The sequence below is a fragment of the Lactuca saligna genome, chromosome 4, assembly GCF_052625555.1.
Source record: "Lactuca saligna cultivar CGN05327 chromosome 4, ASM5262555v1, whole genome shotgun sequence".
In the NCBI taxonomy this organism is placed as follows: Eukaryota; Viridiplantae; Streptophyta; class Magnoliopsida; order Asterales; family Asteraceae; genus Lactuca; species Lactuca saligna.
In genome coordinates this window covers 201,955,362-201,975,431 of record NC_136420.1, presented here as the reverse complement: position 1 = coordinate 201,975,431, position 20,070 = coordinate 201,955,362, and positions in this window count along the sequence as shown.

The window sequence follows — 20,070 nt, the reverse complement described above, 5'->3', positions numbered from 1 at the left end:
AGCTTCTTAAAATACCACACACATCTCATTAGCCTCTCATGGCTATGCTCAATTAAGACCCTACGATCAATGTGTCTCAGTGGGACCCTCCAGTCCCACAACTCGGATGGACCCTCTGATCCTAACTCAGTAAGCTTAGAATATAACACAACACAAATCACAATGACATAATGCAGGATAGCACAATACTCAATATAAGCACATAAGACCCTTCGGTCACACAAAGATTTCCACTCTAGGTAAGTATAGTGATAAGACTCACCTCGTAAGCAAGCAAGTAAATAATATCATACACAAATCTTGAACTACCCTCCGCCTAACACATAAGATAATTATCTATAATTAACATTTAAATCACGACTCTAAATAAACTAAGTTATTCTCTCTCTCAAAAGCTTGGAATGGGTAAAATACCATTTTACCCCTCCATGGTCCCCATAATCACTACCTTGAACAAACCCTAAAGCCAACAGAAGTCAACACTTGAGTCAACTATCCATGTTGACCTGACTCGTCGAGTGCATCTATGTGACTCACTGAGTCCCCATTGTTCCTCATAACATCACGAAAACCCAACTTAACTCGTCGAGTTGTCTCATCAACTCACCTAGTTACCCATGTCCAAACTCATTGGGGAAAACCCTATTTGACTCGTCAAGTCAACTCATTAAATCGACGAGTCCATTAAATTTGTATTCTCATTCAGACATTTTAAGGTAGATTCACCACTCCAAACTATAGGTCTAGTCTCCTAAGGCTCGAATGTCACCTAAAGCTTCGATCTTTACGTTCATGCATATCATATTTGCTCCATAATTCAAATACAAGCTCCAACAAGGGTTTAGTACTCATAGACTTTCCTTTAACACCATAAAGCTTTGGTCTTTGGGCTCCCAAGACCTCCTACAATCCAGATTTGAGGATTCAACCTCAAGATCTACTCAAGGGACTCAATACACAAAAGAGGGATGGGGAAAAGCCCTAGAATTCCCCAAACTAAGATCTCACAAGAAAAATGATTAATATAGCATCTTTTTACCTTAAACAGAAGCTATCCACTGAGAATCTTTGATCCAAACGTCCCTCCTCGCTCCAAGCCTTAATGCTTTCCTCTTCATCTCTCCAAGTGCACGAAAATGCTCAAGATGACATCTCCTTCTCACATAACAAGCTAAAACTCGATTAGGGTTCTTCACAGGGCTCAGGGGTGATGAGGGGAGGCAGAAATGAGGGCTTAAGGCCCTTTAAATAGGCCATAAACCTGGGGATTTAGGGTGTCCTCACATAGCGCCAACTCGGTGAGTTGGCTCTCTGACTCGTCGAGTTAGTCTTTAAACCCACGTGACCAATCCAACTTTGCTCGACGAGTCAGGCACACAACATGTCGAGTCACTCATTAAATCCCAAAACTAAATATATAAATATAATACCTGAGATTCAGGATGTTAAAATTCTCCCCCACTAGAATCAGACTTCACCCTCGAAGTCATACTCTAGAAATAATTATGGATACTGGTCACGCATCTCGGACCCCGGCTCCCAAGTCCACTTTTATCCCTTCTGATGTTGCCACTGAACCTGGACTAGGGGCACCTCTTTATTCCTCAAACACTTCACTTGCCGATCCAATATCGCTATCGGCTTCTTAATATAATTCAGGCTCACATCCACCTGAATGTCCTCTAATGGTACCACCACCGTCTCATCGGCTACAAACTTCCTCAACTGAGAAACGTGGAAGGTGTTATGAATCTAACTCAACTCTGTAGGTAGCTCCAGCGGTAAGCTACCTTACCCACTGTGGTGATCACTCTGAAAGGACAAATATATCGGGGCCCCAGCTTGCCTCGTTTCTTGAATCGGATCACCCATTTCCATGGGAATACCTTCAGGACGACAAAATCTCCAACCTGGAACTCTAGCTCGGATCGTCGCCGACCTGTGTAACACTTCTGGTGACTCTGGTCTGTCAGTAACCTCTATCTGACCTGCCGAATCTGTTCGTTCATCTTCAGCACTATCTCAGTGCCACACATCACTCGCTGCCCTACCTCTCCCCAACATATGGGAGTCAGACACCTCCTCCCATATAAGAGCTCAAAGGGAGGCATGGCAATACTGGAATGGTGGCCGTTGTTGTAAGAAAACTCATCCAAAGGAAAATAGGTGTCCCAACTTCCTCCGAAGTCCATAACACATGCACGCAGCATGTCCTTGAGCATCTGAATCGTCCACTCGCTCTGCCCGTCTATCTGCAGGTGGTATGCAGTATTGAAATGCAACTGGGTATGCAACTCCTCATGAAATTTCTTCTAGAACCTAGAAGTAAAACGCACATCCCGATATGACACTATCGAGATCGGTACTCCATGTCGTGCTACCACCTCTCTCACATAAATCTCGGCCAGTTTCTCTGTAGAAGAGCTCTCACGATGGCGAGGAAGTGAGCACACTTCGTCAACCGGTCTACAATCACCCATATTACGTCAACCCCACGTACGGTCCTCGGTAGCTTGGTGATAAAATCCATCAAAATTTGTTCCCACTTCTACTGGGGAATCTTTAGAGGCTGTAACGGACCATGCGGACCCTGGTGCTCCGCCTTAACCCGACGACAGGTCAAGCACCGCTCAACTACCCATGCCATGTCCCTCTTCATACACGGCCACCAGTAATCTCTCTTTGGATCAAAATACATCTTAGTGGCCCCTGGATGGATCGAGAATCTCAATCTATGTGCCTCCTCCATCAATACACAATGAGATCCACCTGTATAAGGCACCCAAATCCGCCCTTGGAAAGTCATAAGCCCACAACTATCTGTCTCAAACTCGGAAACCTGCCCAATCACCCGCTCCTTCTTGTGGTTCTCTGGTCTCACGGCCTCCACCTGGGCCTCTCGAATGGTATCTAAGACTGGAGTCATCACTATCATCCTCATGCACACATCTTGGATTGGAGCACTCGTTGATCTATGGCTCAGGGCGTTGGCTACCACATTAGCCTTTCCCGGACGATATAAGAACTCGCAGTCATAGTCCTTCACTACATCCAACCACCTCCTCTGCCTTATATTCAGGTTGGGCTGATCCGTGAGGTACTTTAGGCTCTTGTGGTTTGTATATATGATACACCGAACTCCATACAGGTAGTGGCGCCAGATCTTGAGGTTGAACACCACCACCCCAACTCCAAGTCGTGGGTGGGATACCTTGTCTCATGAGGCTTCAGCTGCCTCGATGCATATGTTGTCACGTGCCCCCTCTGCATCAACACCACACCCATCCCGAATATGGAAGCATCAAAATAAACCAAAAAGTTCTCCATTCCCTCTGGAAGGGCTAACACTGGGGCTTCGCACAATCTCTGGCAAAGGATCTCAAATGAGGCATGTTGTTCAGGCCGCCAAGTAAAAGTAACACCCTTTTGGGTCAACCTGGTGAGAGCAACGACAATCTTGGAGAAATCTCTGATAAACCTCCAATAGTAGCCGGCCAAATCTAGAAAACTCTTGATCTCGGATGGGGATCTCGGCACCTCCCACCTCATTACTACCTCAATCTTGGCCGGGTCGAGCAATATCCCATTCTGATTAACGAGGTGTCCTAGGAACTAGACCTCTCATAACTAGAAATCTGTTGGGTTTTGAGCACTATCACTTCCTAAGTATGCATGCAACCTTAAATTCTTTGGATCTATGGTTTCTCTAATTATACATGCATTTTCATTTTCCTAAGCATTCTTCTAACTAGCATACAAATTGTCAAACGAACAATACAACTAGTTAGATGACTTACCTCTTAGAAGGACTTGTAGTTCTTGACCTTTGAAAGCTTGAGCACTTGAAGTGTGATGCCTCTAATGGTTAACAAACACCACCAAGTGAAAGAGGAGGCTTGTGAGAATAAGTTATTTGGCACCAAATCAAGTTCAATCTCTTAGAGTGAAGATGGTACACGATTTTGGCTCATAGGGGGTATATTTATATTGTGGCAAATGCTAGGGTTACACTTTGTAAACCCTAATGACCTTTCATATACTTAGGATCCTTGGGTTAAACTTCAATGGAGTATTCATGGATTAACGGTTTAGCCCATCCTAAATAACTATGGATCATTAGCCCACATTATAAATATCATTGATTTACATAATCAATCCCCATATATTTATTTAGTCTCTTTTGATCACAAAATTAATTCCAAACTAATTCTTGATCAATACTAATTAAATAATATGATTTCTCAAATAATTTATTATACTTATAATATATTAATAAATCATAAATAACCTTATTCTTTAAAGTCTATCCTATCAAATTGCATTGATGAAGGAAACCCAAGAGGACCATGCTACAATCGGGTCAAGTACATGCCAGTTATAGTTAAGGCTTGGACACTAAATCTAACAGTCTCCCACTTCGATAAGTCTAATAGTTATAACTGCCTATGTACCTCTAGGATCTGACTTAGCAATCGTAAGTTTTTAAAATCTGTTGTTGAACTCTAACCTAGTCAGTGACTCGTCCTTTAGATAAGGGATCATATATTCCTCTGTTCTCAAGATATCAGCTGGACAAATACATGGAACAAAGTCATACTTATTGTCCAGCAGTTTGTTTCTCGATTTCTGATCCGTCTGACATAGAACATATGTAACACCCGGTCTCAGGTACGCATTTAATTTCAAGTCAAATATCATATTTTACTCTTGGACCCGACAAGTTGGGGGCTCAACTCGTCGGATATGATTGACTCCGGGTCGGGGATTAAGTGACCTACTCAAGTCGGAAGACAGACTCGGCGAGTAGGAGCTGCCTGGGTGAAACCCTAAGTTTTAGGGTTTGCACCCTATTTAAACATCTTATGAGGCTTCCACCCCAACCTCCATCACCTCCAAAGCATGACACCCGAAACCCTAATCCTCTATAAGTGAGCTTGAGCTTTCTTGGTTGTTTTGAGCATTTTTTGGTGTGTTTTGAAGCTAGAGCAAGAAGTGGAAGTTAGAAGACCCAAGGGGGAAGGAATAGATCCAGGATCAACAACATTCTCTCCTCACTTTCTAGTAATCAAGGTTCATACTTGACTTGTAGCTTCTTAGATCTCCTTTTGGTTATTTTTATGGAGTTTTGGGTCTAGGTAGCTTGATCCTTGGGACTTGGACCTCCCAAGTTAATATATCTTCAGATCTAGAACCTTGTAGGGTTCTCATGGGATAAAGGTGCCATCATTATGGCCATAAGAACCCCATGTATGATATAAACCCCATTTTTGGTCCTTTGAGCATAAAAATCCCATGCATGTACGTAAAGTTCATGACTTTATGTGTTATATTGACTTAAGGAGCCCAGATCTACCTATTGGATGAGAGTTGTACATCAGAAAACCGAGTTTTGGACATGGACGTTACAAGGAAATGCTTCAAAATAAAAATTACCATTATAATAAGCATTTATAGAACCACTTTCATTATTAAATGAATATCTAAATCCTTTTCTATACAAACCATGAAAAGAAATAATATTTCTCGTCATTTTTGACGAGTAGCAACAATCATTCTAATCTAAACCTAACCCACTACTAAGCACTAAAGAGTAAACTCTAATCCTGGTAACAGACGATGATTTCCTATTGCCCATTATCAGGTTCATCTTCCCATGCTCCACATCCCTACTTCTTCTTAGTCCCTGCAAGTCAGAACAAATGTGAAAACCACATCCTATATCAAGGAGCCAAGAACTAGCATGTGATGAGTTTTAGAAAGAATAGTATAAATACCTGTAAAGGTGGGCTTTATCTTCCCATACTTGATGTCCCGCAAGTACTTCGGGCAGCTTCGTTTCCAATGCCCCTTATCATGACTGTAGAAACACATTGCTTCTTTTTTATTTGAGGAGGGAGGGGCAGAATTGGTTTTACCTTTGGATCCACTAGTAGAAGATCCATCATGAGACTTTCTCTTCCAGTTCTTTGAGGGAGCTTTCCTCGTTTTCCCCTTTCCATGTTCAATATCTAGGACTGGGGTAGTAGTAGGAGTGGATTCAACACTTTTTCCTTTTAAACCATTTTCAACTGTTCTTAACAAACCTTGAAGTTTGCTCAAGGTGACTTCCTCCTTGCTCAGATGATAAGTCATCTTGAACTGATCATAGTAGGGAGGCAAAGAGTGTAAGACTATGTCTATAGCCAGCTCTTCATCAAAGTTGACATTCAACTTGAGCAATTGATCCACATACCTTTGCATCCTTTGCAAGTTGGTCATGATGGACTCTTCATCCTTGATCTTGGTTGTTATGAATAAGGTGACTATTTCATACCTTTATTGACGTGATCTTTGATGGTACTTTTCCATCAAGTCCTGGCACATCTCATAGAGCCAAAAGTCCTCATAGAACTGTTGCAGCTCGAGAGTCATAGTAGCCACCATAATGCGCGATACGTTGGTCACTTCCTTTCATTTGGCCCTATACTCAGCCATTTCTTCGGGAGTAGTAGTGGTTTCATATATCTTGACAAGTTCCTTGTCGAGAATATGTTCCTTATCCTCGTAACATAGGCCATTCTGATGTTTCTGTTCCAATCATTGAAATGGGATCCATCAAATGTGACCCTCCCATAAATGTTCATGAGCGAGAGTGGGTTTGAGGAGTTGTTGTTGGAGGAGTTTGAGCCATAAACATTGTTTGGGCTAGACATCTGAAAAAGAAGAAAGATAAGTTTTTGATTAGATAGGAAATCCTTAATATAACACCCAAATGAAATGTTAACGTTAGGACCCAAAACATTAATCCACAATTCAGAAAATGGATGCTATAATCCAATTATAAATTATTTGAAGGTAGGTAAATGATGATTTACCAATTTCACCACAAAATTAAAATTTTAAAATGAATTAGGTTTTAAATGAAATTCCTAGATCTTTATGATTGGGATACCGAGGATCACAAACAAGGTGTGACTAACCATGCAAATCAGCTTGGTACTCTCGTTGGCATTTACCACCTAATCAACGCACCGGTTAACCATACATGCTCCATTAATCAATGATAATATACGAGCTACCCATTGCCACTCTTTGCTAGTCTAAGTTAGGCCCCGTTTGATACGCATCTTTCCAGGTCCAAACAGATCTTTCTAGCTGAATGGACCAGAAAGACTGTTTGATTTGCACAAAAAAATGGGTCTTTTTCGATAAGATATGTCTTTCCCAGAAAGCTTCAAAATCATATCTTTTTGGCTGAATGGGCTGGAAAGACAATTATGCCCCAAACCTTGCCTCTTTCTTTCTTTCTCAGATTGTTAAACTTTTTAAATAACTTTTTTTTTAATTTGATTTTTTATTGATTTATTACTTTTTTAATGTATCATTATATATTAAGAAATATTATTTTAATATATAATATTTATGTATTAATAAATATTATTTTATTGGATTATTAATTTCTTTTAAATAATTCTTTTTTTTTTAATTTCCTTTTTATGGATTAATTCTTTTTATTGGATTATTAGATATTCATAAATATTCTTTATAATATATAATATTTATATTAATAAATATTACTTTATTAGATTATTAATTTCTTTTAATTAATTTTTTAAATTCATTTTATTGGATTAGTTCTTTTTTTTTTTTGACAACACCACCACCAGCCTAATTTATTTTGAAAAATATCATCCATCCAACCCCTATCAGACATAAATCGGGTCATTTTTCATCATTTAGCACAGCCAGTCAGATGTACAATCAAACAAAATGGTTTCTTTCCCAGTCAGAAAACTTTCTCAGACAACACTTTCCCAGACAGATGCTTTCAAACGGGAGCTTAGTGTGTCAGTTAACCACACATGCTCCACTAACGACTTAACAAAGTGAAATCTGCAATTCATGGATTAACATCAAATTCACATTTTCCTAAAGTAACTAAGATTGAGAATTTTATAAAAACATTTAGTTACTTTATATTTCTTTTTTCATTATACTTATTAATGAGGATTTAATGTCTCATCCTACCCGTTCAGCTAATGACCCTCTACTAGTTAAGTGTGCGGTGGGTAAGAATGGCTACTCAGTGACGATCATTTTATAGGCTGCTTCCTTAAACACCCTTATAGACCAGTTTCGTGAATGAGGCTTACTAATGGTAAAACTGATTTTTCTTATACATATATAATATTAGACTTTTAATTTTATACAATATAAGGTTGTATTTTAAACATTTAAAATACTAGGGTTTTTAATCTTATTTTAATTTTTTCGAAATTAATAACTTTTAATGTAAAACTTTAAATATTCAAAACCTTGATTGAATAATTATCCAAAATTAAACAATTAATTTAAATTATTAAATTTTATAAGGATTATCCATTAAATTAAATAAATAATTTAACTTAATCCCTTTTATCCCCTACTTTTTTAAAATTTGGGAAGGGATATTTCAAAAACTTTAATTATTTTTTTAAACAACTAAAAGATAATACCTACCCAAAACCGTAGGTTTTCGAAATCTAATCTTGGGGAAGGCATTTTCGAAAATTCTAGGGTTAGCAAACCCTAAAATTCGAAATCATGAGGGTCGAAAAACCCTAATCAAGTTTCAAAACTAGGGTTTTGAAACCTTAATTTCAAAAAATGGAAGCCCTAGGGTTTAAATGCCATAAAACCTAATTTGTTCAAGTTCAATCTATTGTATCAAATCTAACTGAAAACAAAAACCAAAAGCTCTGATACCACTAATAGGTTTTATACAAACAATCCAATGTGTGCATGCAACCCTAATTTTGGATCTATGTTTTCTCTATTATACATACAAGCATTGAACACAAAATAGAAAACCGTAATATACATCTAATATTTTGAAATCTACATAAGAAAGATTAGAACACATAACTTTGTTGCCATATATTAATAACAACCAATTCTTGAAGATCCTTGCTTTTTGAGAACAAGTACCACAAGCTTAGTACCTCTAATGGCTTACAAACACACTAGGGCAAGAGGTTGAATACGAGAGAGAGAGAGAGAGATAGAGAGAGAGAGAGAGAGAGAGGAGAGATAAGTCACTTGCTCAAAAATCGGCTCTTCTACGGTTTCTTGGAGGTGCACGAATTCAATAGGCTAAGAGGCTCTATTTATACTTGAGGCTAGCTAGGGTTTTGAGGTAGAAACCCTAATCCTTTAGCTTAGGGCCTAAGCAAGTCCATAGACTCCCTTACCTAAGGGCTTGGATGAAAATGTCTAGAACCTTCTAGGGACTTTTGGCCCTCCCTAATAAGGGTGATCCAATGGCCCAAAACCATAACTATTAAATTATTACAAACAACCCCTGCACTTTTAATCAGTTCCTTTGATCCCAAAATTAATTTATAGTTAAATACTAATTAATAATATGATTTCCGATTAATATATTATCCTATAATATATTAATAAATCATTTTTATGCACCAATTTATTACTCTAAATCATAAACTCATCCTCTCTCTCCAATAGTCATCCTGTCTAGTTGCCAGTATGAAGGCAACCCAAAAGGATCATGCTACTATCAAATCAAGTACATACCAATTATAGTTATGGGATTAGACACCTAATCCAACACAGGTATCATAAGGATATGGGCCATGGGGAAGGAGAGATTTAGACTCGTTAGATGTGGATAATGTAGATTAGATGATCCAAGAGTTCGGTTTATGTTTTGGAGCCCAAGGGTATAACCGTAAAGTGATAGTTCAGGATTTTTATGAATTTTGGATTTAATCTCATGAAGTTTTAAGGTAAAGGAGAGTGGATATAATTATAGAGCTACTCATTGCATTTATGTAGATATAAATAACGTCGAAATTAGACTTAGAATGAAGAAGTTATGACATTCGGAAGATTGATGGTTTTTGTCCCTAGCCGAGTACGCTGGGTGTACTTGCTCGATGGTTTTGTCGCGGAGGTGCCCACGTATGTGGGGCGTACGTGGGAGTACGAGGGGCATATGACCAACAGGGTCAAACCGTAATTTTTAGGGTTTGTGCCCTATTTACACACCTTAAGTTGCTTTAGGAGTTTCTTATGACTAGTCTCCACCTCTCCAAACCCTAAAAACGAAACCCTAGCCTCCCTTTGAGTGTTTGTGAGCCATTATTATGGTATTGTGGTCCTTTTGGTTACTTAGAAGAAGGTGAATCTTGGTGGTGAAGCTTTGGTGGAATTGGTGCTTGAAGATCCAGAATCTTCATCAAAGTTGCAAGCTTTTTGAGGTATAAAGATTCTACCTTGGTAACTCTAATTGCTAGATCTAGTTTAGGGCTTTGTTTTGTTTTGTTTTTGCCCTATTAGTGCTCCTTATGAGTATGGTTCACTCCAGGAGTTGGAAATGCTAGATCCAACCTCTCTAATTTCATTATGCATAAAAATGCAATCTTGACGAGTTATATTGGAACATGCATGATTTTGGGTGCTTATTATGGATTTTATTGAGTATTGGGTCCCATTAAGTCATGAAAAGGAGTAAATTTGCCACGTTTACATGTTAAGACATAATTTAGGAATAGATCTGAGACTTAGGCATAATAGCTTAACCGATTAACCACTTAATGGTGAGTTGGGTTAGTAGTGGAGTATGCAGGGCATACCCAGCTTGTACGCAACATGTAATGGCCAAAGGAGGCGTACGTGGGGCATAATTCTGAATATGCGTGGCGTACTCAACTACCATTGACTTTTGTTGACTTTTGCGATTTGAGCCATATTTGGACTATTAAGGTTTTGGGCCTTGTTGGGCCAATAGTATTTCTAACTTTAGGTCATTATTAGGCTTTGGGCCTTCTTGGATTTGGACCCATAATGGGCTTTAAATTTCATTTAGGAATTTGAGCCATATTGGGCTTTTGGAGCCGTTGGGTTGGGCCTCGATTATTAAGCCAAGTGAGGAAAGGGTAAATGTCACACCCCTAAACCAGAACGGCGGAAACGTTCGGGGGCGGAGGACGTCATATTCAGTATCATAACAGTTCATAGTAAGGAAAGTACACACCACCATACATATAAAGGTTTCAAAATGTTTACATAATTGTATTTGTTACATGTTCAAAAGATAAATACATAAACATCTTTCAAAAGAAGTAATTAACGTCAGAGCGTTAATCCCCAAAAGTTGGTTTCCAAACCTGCTTAGCGGCTCCCTGAGAATACAAGTTATTTCAAAGAAAAAGCGTCAACAATTAACTTGGTGAGTTTATAAGCGGTTTTGTGAAAATGTATACTATTCCAAAGTTCATGCGTTTTCCAAGAAAATCCCTTATTTCCTTATAAAAGTATGAGATGCATATGAATGTTCGTGTTGTGAAATATAAATAGTTGTACCTATTAGTTGATGGTTTTGGATACAGGAAATCCTTTATTTTCCTAAAGTAACATGCAGTCTCTAGTGTCCAAGACCGGAAATCGCAAGCAACTGACATGCTTAAAAGGTTGAGGCATAGTTTTTTATATTAAAGCTATAAGAAGATTGCACTTGTTAGATGAAGAATAGTTTTAATAGCTACTCATTCATAAAAGCAGAATACCATAATAATTGTCCATTCGGTGAGTTTTATAACCATACAAACCATAATATGCCTGTGGCGACGGTCTTCAGGCGTCGAAACGTTATAACAAACTGTCACCCAAAGGACTGTAGATAACAGTCATGGCGTGGGATCATGACTTCCCATATAGATCTATACACATTTGACACGCTCTCCAAACGGGACACTCTGGTTATAATAGACAGGACTTTAGGTAGTACCTTTTAACAAAAAGGTAGCATTGAAGATGTAATCGTCTCATGGATTCTAACCTAAGTCTGTATTAAAATAATAGTTTTGTATGCAATTTTATCCTCTTTCACAATGTTTGACAAAGCATAAATCATAAGTTCTTTGGATGCATAAAATGGTTTAACAAGGATGGCTACCCTGGATACTATAAATTTTGTATAAATCTAATACATGCAAAGTATAACAAGAGTTTTCACGCTTTCACTCGGGATCAACCGTGTGTTTACTTGTATTCTCCCCTGAAATGTATTAAAAGTATATTATAAAGTATTTGAAGGTGTATAAAGGGGTATGAACTCACCTGATAGAGTGAAGATGGTGAGATGAAAACCGAGCAAAACTTCGACAGGAGAAAACGGGTTTCTCAGGATTCTCAGGAATCTCGGGAGCGTAAAACTTCCTTCGAGACTTGGATATGAAAACCGGGGCTTCAGGATATTGCTTGCACGCAAAATGGAGTAAAAACGCAGGAGAAAAAGAGGAAATGAGCAATTTTTCCCGGAACCCTCGCATCTATTTTATAGGGGCAGCAAACCCTCGGTACACGGGGCCTACCGGACGTCATACATGACCGCATCCTCATCTGCCGGACTTCGGATGGGATGGGGCATAGAGGCGTAGAGGGTCGATGTGGAGGATCTGAAGCCTAGCACCCGAGTACGCTGGGTGTAACTTGAGTTGGTTTGTACACCTCGAACTTGTAAAATCCGTAACTTTCGCATACGAGCTCCGTTTTTTACGTTCTTTATATGTACGCATAGGTGAGAATGTAATCTACCACGTTCGTTTAGACTCCATCATCTAATTTTGAATTTATTTTAATTATATTGTTTTTAACAAGCCAAGACACGAAAGGTCCGTTAAAATTTTGTAACTTCTTTATCCGATGTCTGTTTTTGATAGACTTTTTACCATTGTACTACCATTGTTTAGGTCATCAATTCTCATTTAGATTGTTAAGGTCAAAAATCCCTTGATCTGTATTTCGAGTTTTTAGCTGTCTACTGCTACATCTGAAACTTCGAAAAATCATAACTTCCTCATACGAAGTCAGATTTGGCCGTTTTTGTTATGTATGTTCGCGGTTTAATGATATCTATGAATTTCATTTAGATACCTAAAGCTAATAAGTATTTTATCGAAATTTCTCGTTTTATGCTTAACAACGCTTTACCGATAGTGTTACGAATCTTTGATTGGTCATAAATCCTTCGTTATAACTTGGATTTTAGTGTTCTTTATATTTTTGGAAACATTATCACGATATCTACCACATAGTGTACTCAAACGGAGCTTTTTGAACATTTCATTTTCGATGATATTCTTATTACTTCACAAAGAGGTTACAAGACTCGACTTTTAGACATTACATTGACCTGAAATAACGGGTTGTTACATCATCCCCCTGTTAGAGGAAATTTCGTCCCGAAATTAATTACAAAATAAGTATCAATGGAATAGGGAAGAGATGTGGGTACTTTTGTTGCATCTGATCTTCTCGCTCCCAAGTGAATTCAGGTCCTCACTTAGCGTTCCAGCGAACCTTCACTATTGGTATGCGACTCTGTTTAGTTCGTTTGATTTCCCTATCCATGATCTCGACGGGTTCTTCCACAAAGTTAAGATTTTCGTTAAGTTCAATTTCATCGAGTGGAATCACAAGAGTTTCATCAGACAAACACTTTTTCAGGTTCGATACGTGGAACACTGGATGTACTTTGTTAAGCTCGATTGGAAGTTGAAGTCTGTAAGCCAATGGACCAATCCTTGAAGTAATTGCGAAGGGTCCAATGTTCCTTGGATTTAGTTTTCCACGCTTCCCAAAGCGTATCAAGCCCTTCCAGGGTGAGACCTTTAGTAGCATGCGGTCACCAACCTGGAACTCCAAGGATTTTCGTCTTTTGTCGGTATAGCTCTTTTGCCTATCCCTTGAGGTTTTCAGACGCTCTCGAATTTGGACGATCTTTTCAGTTGTTTTCCTAATGATCTCCGGACCAGTGAGAGTGCTATTAGGGACTAGACCTTTGGCAACTACGTGCCGCCCACTTCTACCCAACACAGAGGTGATCTGCACTTACGTCTGTAAAGGGATTCTAATGGAGTAGTCTTGATACTAGTATGATAACTGTTGTTGTAAGAGAACTCGACTAATGGTAAGTGAACATCCCACTCTTTACCAAAGTCGATCAGACATGCTTGCAACATGTCTTCTAGAGTTTGGATCGTTCTCTCACTCTGTCCGTCCGTTTGTGGGTGATAGGTTGTACTCATATCCAACCTTGTTCCCATGGATTTTTGAAACAATTGCCAGAATCTGGAAGTGAATCTACTATCTATGTATGAGATGATAGAAATCAGAACTCCATGAATTCGCACGATCTCTCGGATGTAGGTTCTCATTAGATTTTCCATCTTATCAGTTTCCTTGATCGATAAGAAAATAAGCAGACTTGGTTAGTTTGTCGACGATCACCCAAATGGTATCGTGACCACCCTGAGTCTTGGGTAGTTTTGTTATGAAGTCCATGGAAATCTGTTTCCATTTCCACTCAGGTATTTCGGGTTGATGGAGTAGACCTGAGGGCTTCTGGTGTTCTACTTTTATCTTGGCACAAGTCAAGCACTTGCTGTCGGGCTGTGCAAAAAACCGCACAAACCGCACAAACCGCCCGCACCGCACCAAACCGCACCGCATAATGCGGTTTAGAATTTCGCGGTGCGGTTTGCGGTTCATCATTTTATCAAACCGCACTATGCGGTGTGGTTTGCGGTTTGTATTTATAAAACTGCGGTTCAAACCGCACCGCACCGCATGTTATATATATACTTTTTTTTCTTTATTTTGTTATAACTTCAAATCACGATTTAGAAATGATGCATATAAATATATTTCTTACAATAACCAAATATCTATAACCTAACATTAAATCACTATTAGATCAAGATCTCATGGTTTACAAGAATATATAAATTATAACGGCAATATAAAGCAATAACAATGATACTTACAAAACTATAGTAACATGAGTCACAATTTATTAAAAACGATTTAACTCGAAAATTGTATTTGTTTTTATAAAATGAAAGCAATCATTTTTTTAACCCGGTCAGGTTTTTAGTTTTTTGATAGATTTAATGTTAAATAACTCATCAAACCGCACAAACCGCAACTAAACCGCATAAACCGCCCGCATCAAACCGCACCGCATCATGCGGTTTTGAACATCTGTGGTGCGATTTGCGGTTTCTAAAATATTCAAACCGCATATGCGGTGCGGTTTGCGGTTTTGACTCAAAACCGCACCAAACCGCACCGCGCACACCCCTACTTGCTGACATAGGTAGCAATTTTTGCTTTCATGTTTGGCCACGAGTAGAGTTGTTTGAGATCCAGATACCTCTTATCTGAACCTGGGTATACAGAGTATGGATTCTTGTGTGCTTCGTTCATAACTATCTCTCTAAACCCACCAAGCTTTAGCATCCAGATTCGGTTCATAAGGTAGTGCACTCTGTCACTCTTGATCTCTAAATTCTTGTCCATCCCTCTAAGGGTTTCACCTGTCACGTTTTCGGGTTTCAAGGCTTCTATTTGAGCTTCCTTGATTTTTGTTGACAGATGCGAATGGATCGACATGGTTAATGACTTCACTCTTCGACCAGAGTACTCCTTACGACTAAGGGCATCAACCACTACATTTGCCTTTCTTGGATGGTAACGAATCTCACATTCGTAATCGTTGAGAAATTCGACCCAACATCGTTGTCTCATGTTTAACTCCTTCTGGTCGAATATGTGTTGAAGGCTCTTGTGGTCTGTGAAGATGGTGCACATGGTACTGTATAGGTAGTGCCTCCATATTTTTAGAGCGAAGACCACAACTCCAAGTTCTAAGTCATGAGTGGTGTAGTTGACTTCATGTTTTTTCAGTTGTCGTGAGGCATGCGTAATAACCTATCCTCGCTGCATTAGGATACATCCCAACCCTTGATTCGAAGCATCGTGTGACAACCCGAAATTTTCATTCAGACAAACTCTAAAAGTCAATAACTTCAATTAAAAGTCAATTACATTTCTAATATTTGTTAGCCAATTTAAAAGTCCGTTTGAGTGTTTTTAGTGTTTATTCTTCAAACGAACTAAGGAAAGGAAGTACTGTTTCGGGTCTTGAAGTAATAAACCCACCAAATGCACCTTAGTAAAGAGTTCACAGCCAAAATTTTATAGTTTGGGCCATAAAATCTTGTGTGATCATGAACTCATGCCTTAGGCATGAGTTTACTCTCCAAACTCCTCATTTTTCACTTCCATTCTCAAGAACAGTCTCTATTCTCTCTCAACTATCATCCCGTTTTTCAACCGATCTTCCAAAAACGTAAGTGTTTCTCGACTTGATTTGTTGTTATAACCTAACATCTAGTAGTTATACATCATTTCATCCATTCATTATTGCTTTTTAATTAGATCTTCAAGTGTTCTTCAAAACACCAAGAACACACACTAGTGTTCTTGGACCTTAAACACCAAATCAAGCTTCTATCTTGTAAGTACACTTACCCTAGCTTCTTGTGTGCTTAATATGAACTTGATAACACTTGAAAATCATCAAAGATCATAAGAACAAAGGAGTTTATGGCCAAGGATGTTCTTGGGCCGTAAACCCCTCTTAATGTGGTTAAATATACCCTAGTCCCTTCCTAAGACTTGGATGCCAACCTTTATCCTTCCTAGAAGTTTTTAAGACCCTAAACAACAATAAAAACATGTTCCCATAAGAGTTTACGGCCATAAACACCTAAGGAAGTGGTCCTTAGGACGTAAACTCTACAAAGTAGCCTTAATGTGCCCCTAATGCCTTCCTAAGGCTTGGACTTGATCATTGGATGTGCAATCATGACTTATAAGACCTCAAAACACAAAATGGCACTTATTGACATGATTTTGCATCCATAAGCTCATGGGGAAATGGTCATGGGCCATAAACTCCATAAGGAGTGGTTCATAGGCCATAAACTCCAATGCCATGCCATACAACCCTTAGATGCAACCCTTTGGTACATATAGCACTTGAATCAAAGTGTTTCCATGACCTAGGGTGTCTTAACTAGATTAATTAGTTGTTAATCGACTAATTAGATATATATATATATATATATATATATATATATATATATATATATATATATATATATGTTTATTATATGTTAACTAGGATCATTGTGTGTGTTCAAGTCTTCACTTGACACCTAGCACCTTGTCCGACACTTCCGTACAAACCACTCACTACAGGTGAGTTTATACCTCTTAATTAATCTTTTAAATATTTTTAAATGTTTATAAATGCTTTTATGGGGGGGGGGGGTAATGCATGTTGAATCTTGCTAGTTATTATACCAATCACATGTGATTAATAACTAGCATACAAATGGATTTACTGCACTTTTAGCTGTTTTACCAAACAGATTACTTCAAATGACTTTCTCAAATGTTTTTACATGTTAAAACTGTCTTATCAAACAAACTACTTTCAAATCGTTTTATAAACTGACATCAAGTCATCATTTCTTGGTCATTAAGCTTTTCAAAGGATTTACAAAACTTCTCTTATACTTTTATATTGTTAAATGCATGTCTATGTATCATGTATACATATATAGACATAAAAGTTTCCATAAGTTAGTTTAGTACCTTTGGGTTGCAAAGGTATACCTTCGATTATACACGTACATTACCAGTAACTATAATAGGTATAGTTAGGAGATACTACTTATTATTCCAAGTACAAGGAATCACACAAGAGTCAGTTCATTCATGAGTCTATACTAATACATACAGTTAGGGATGAGCAAATGGACCGGAGAACCGGTCGGAACCAGTACCAGAACCGAAACCAGCACCGGAACCGGAACCTGATGGAACTGGTCGGGCCGGGATCGGGACGTTATTTTTGTGGATTTTTGGAACCAAGAACTGGTAGGAACCGGAACCGATATAACCGGAACCGGTAGAACCGGCAAAAACCGGAACCGTATGATGCTATTTTTCAAGGACCGGTTCCAACATTTGAAGACACGACAAGAACCGGTAGGAACTGGGAACCGGTAGAACCGGAACCGATACAACCGCCGGGCCGGTTCGGTTCTTGATTTTGGCCGAAGCTGGTTCCCGATTCCGGTCCGGTTCGGGCCGGTTCCGGTCGGTTCGGTCCTTTTGCTCATCCCTACATACAACTGTTGGATAAGGTGTCTAAGTCCATAACTATTTCTGGTATGTACTTGACCCGACCCGGCATGGTCCATTTGGGTTGCATGGCACCATACAATTGGATAGACTAAATGAGAGAAATAACACTTGGAGATTATTAATACATTTTAAGTTCTAATATATTGATAATATTATTTGATTAGTTTGATCAAGACTTAATTTAGAATTAATTAAGTGATCAAAAGATAACTAATTAAATATATGGGTTGATTATGTAAATCATCCATATCTTGTATAGTGGACTAAGAGGCTCCATGGATTATCAAGTTGGGTTCTACCCATAGGATGCTCCATGGATGCTCCATGGGAGTTACAAACCCATGGGTCATGGAAATGAAGAGTCATGACACATTAGGGTTTACATGGTGTAACCCTAGATGTGTCAACACTATATAAAGATCTCATTCTCCATCAAAATCGGCTACACTAAGGAAACAAGAGGGCTTGGCCGATTTCAAGAAGTGTGTGTTCTCTCATAAGGTTTTCCAAGAGCATTTGGTGTTGTGTGAAGCATTTGAGGCATCACACTTGGGGTGCTAGGCTCACAAGGTTTCAAGGAACACAAACAACAACAAGGTAAGTTATTCTATCTATCATATAAGTTAAAATTGTTCCCCATGTATGCTAGATAGGAATATAGCCTTGGAATTCAACTTTGCATGATAATTAGACAAACATAGATCCAAGGTTATTAGGGTTGCATGTACACTTAGGAAGTGTTAGAATGCTCAAAACCCATCAGTGGTATCAGAGCCTAGGCTTGTTTGCTTTTCATTTGTGCTTAAAAGTTGAAAAAAGTCAAAAATCTTGCTGTCTACGAATGGACTCGTCGAGTCTATAGGGGGGACTCGTCGATTTCACTTGTATCTTCAACCAAATCGGCGAGTAAGTTCATGCACTCGGAGAGTAGGGTCGACAGGTTGCAGAATTTCGACTTGAGTTGCTGGAAATGAATTAGAAACATTACCCTAAACTGTTTTGGTACTTGAAAACTTGTTTTAGATGGTGTAATGTCTTTGCTAATTCATTTACAATAACTAGTTATCAAAATTACAAAGTTTTAAGTGTAGTTTTGATTTATGAATGTGTTCATATTCATGTTCTTGTTCTTATGATGTTTTAGATGATCATAGGCATTATTTGTAACCTATGTGGTAGATTAATTCTTGATCATAATGTGTTTTAATGGAGTCCATAACTTGTCCTCAAGTTATGGAAAACCAAGAGTCACACTTGAATTAAAACCATTAAAAGAACACAAGAGTTAGAAAATGAAGAGTCTTCATTTTATTACTCTATTAAACTCATAAGTTACAAGAAATGAAAAGTTTTGAAAGTTACAAAACTTGCCCTCAGGTTTTGGAACAAGTAAAGTTAAGTTAAAACTTTAGTTTCAACCCCTAGAATTTTAAAAGTTAAAATTCAACCCTTATACTTATATTATGATGATTTAATAATTATATATATATATATATATATATATATATATATATATATATATATATATATATATATATATATATATATATAAGAACAAAGTCGTCTTACCGCTAGTACGCCTCATTCACGAAGCCGGTCTATAAGGTGGGTATAAGGTTGTTGCCTATAAAATGGTGACTTAATGGGTGTCTACTCTCACCCACCGCTTGCTTGACTGGTGGAGGGTCGTTAGCCGAACGGGTATGACAAGGACTTATAAATTCTCATTCAAAGTATGATGAATATTATAAAGTAACTAAATATTTTATTAAATTCCCAATCTTAGTTACTTTAGGAAAAATGTGAATAAGGTGCTAATCCATGAAATTACACTTTACACTTTGTCTAAGTCGTTGGTGGAGCGTGTGTGGTTAACCGGCACACTAACTTGGACTTAACAAGGTAGGTAAAGGGTGACTTAAGGTTTATTATAGTATCGGTGGAGTGTGTGTGGTTTACCGGCACATCGATTGAGTGATAAACTTTAAGGGTACCAAGTGATTTGCATGGTTACTTCACACCTCGTTT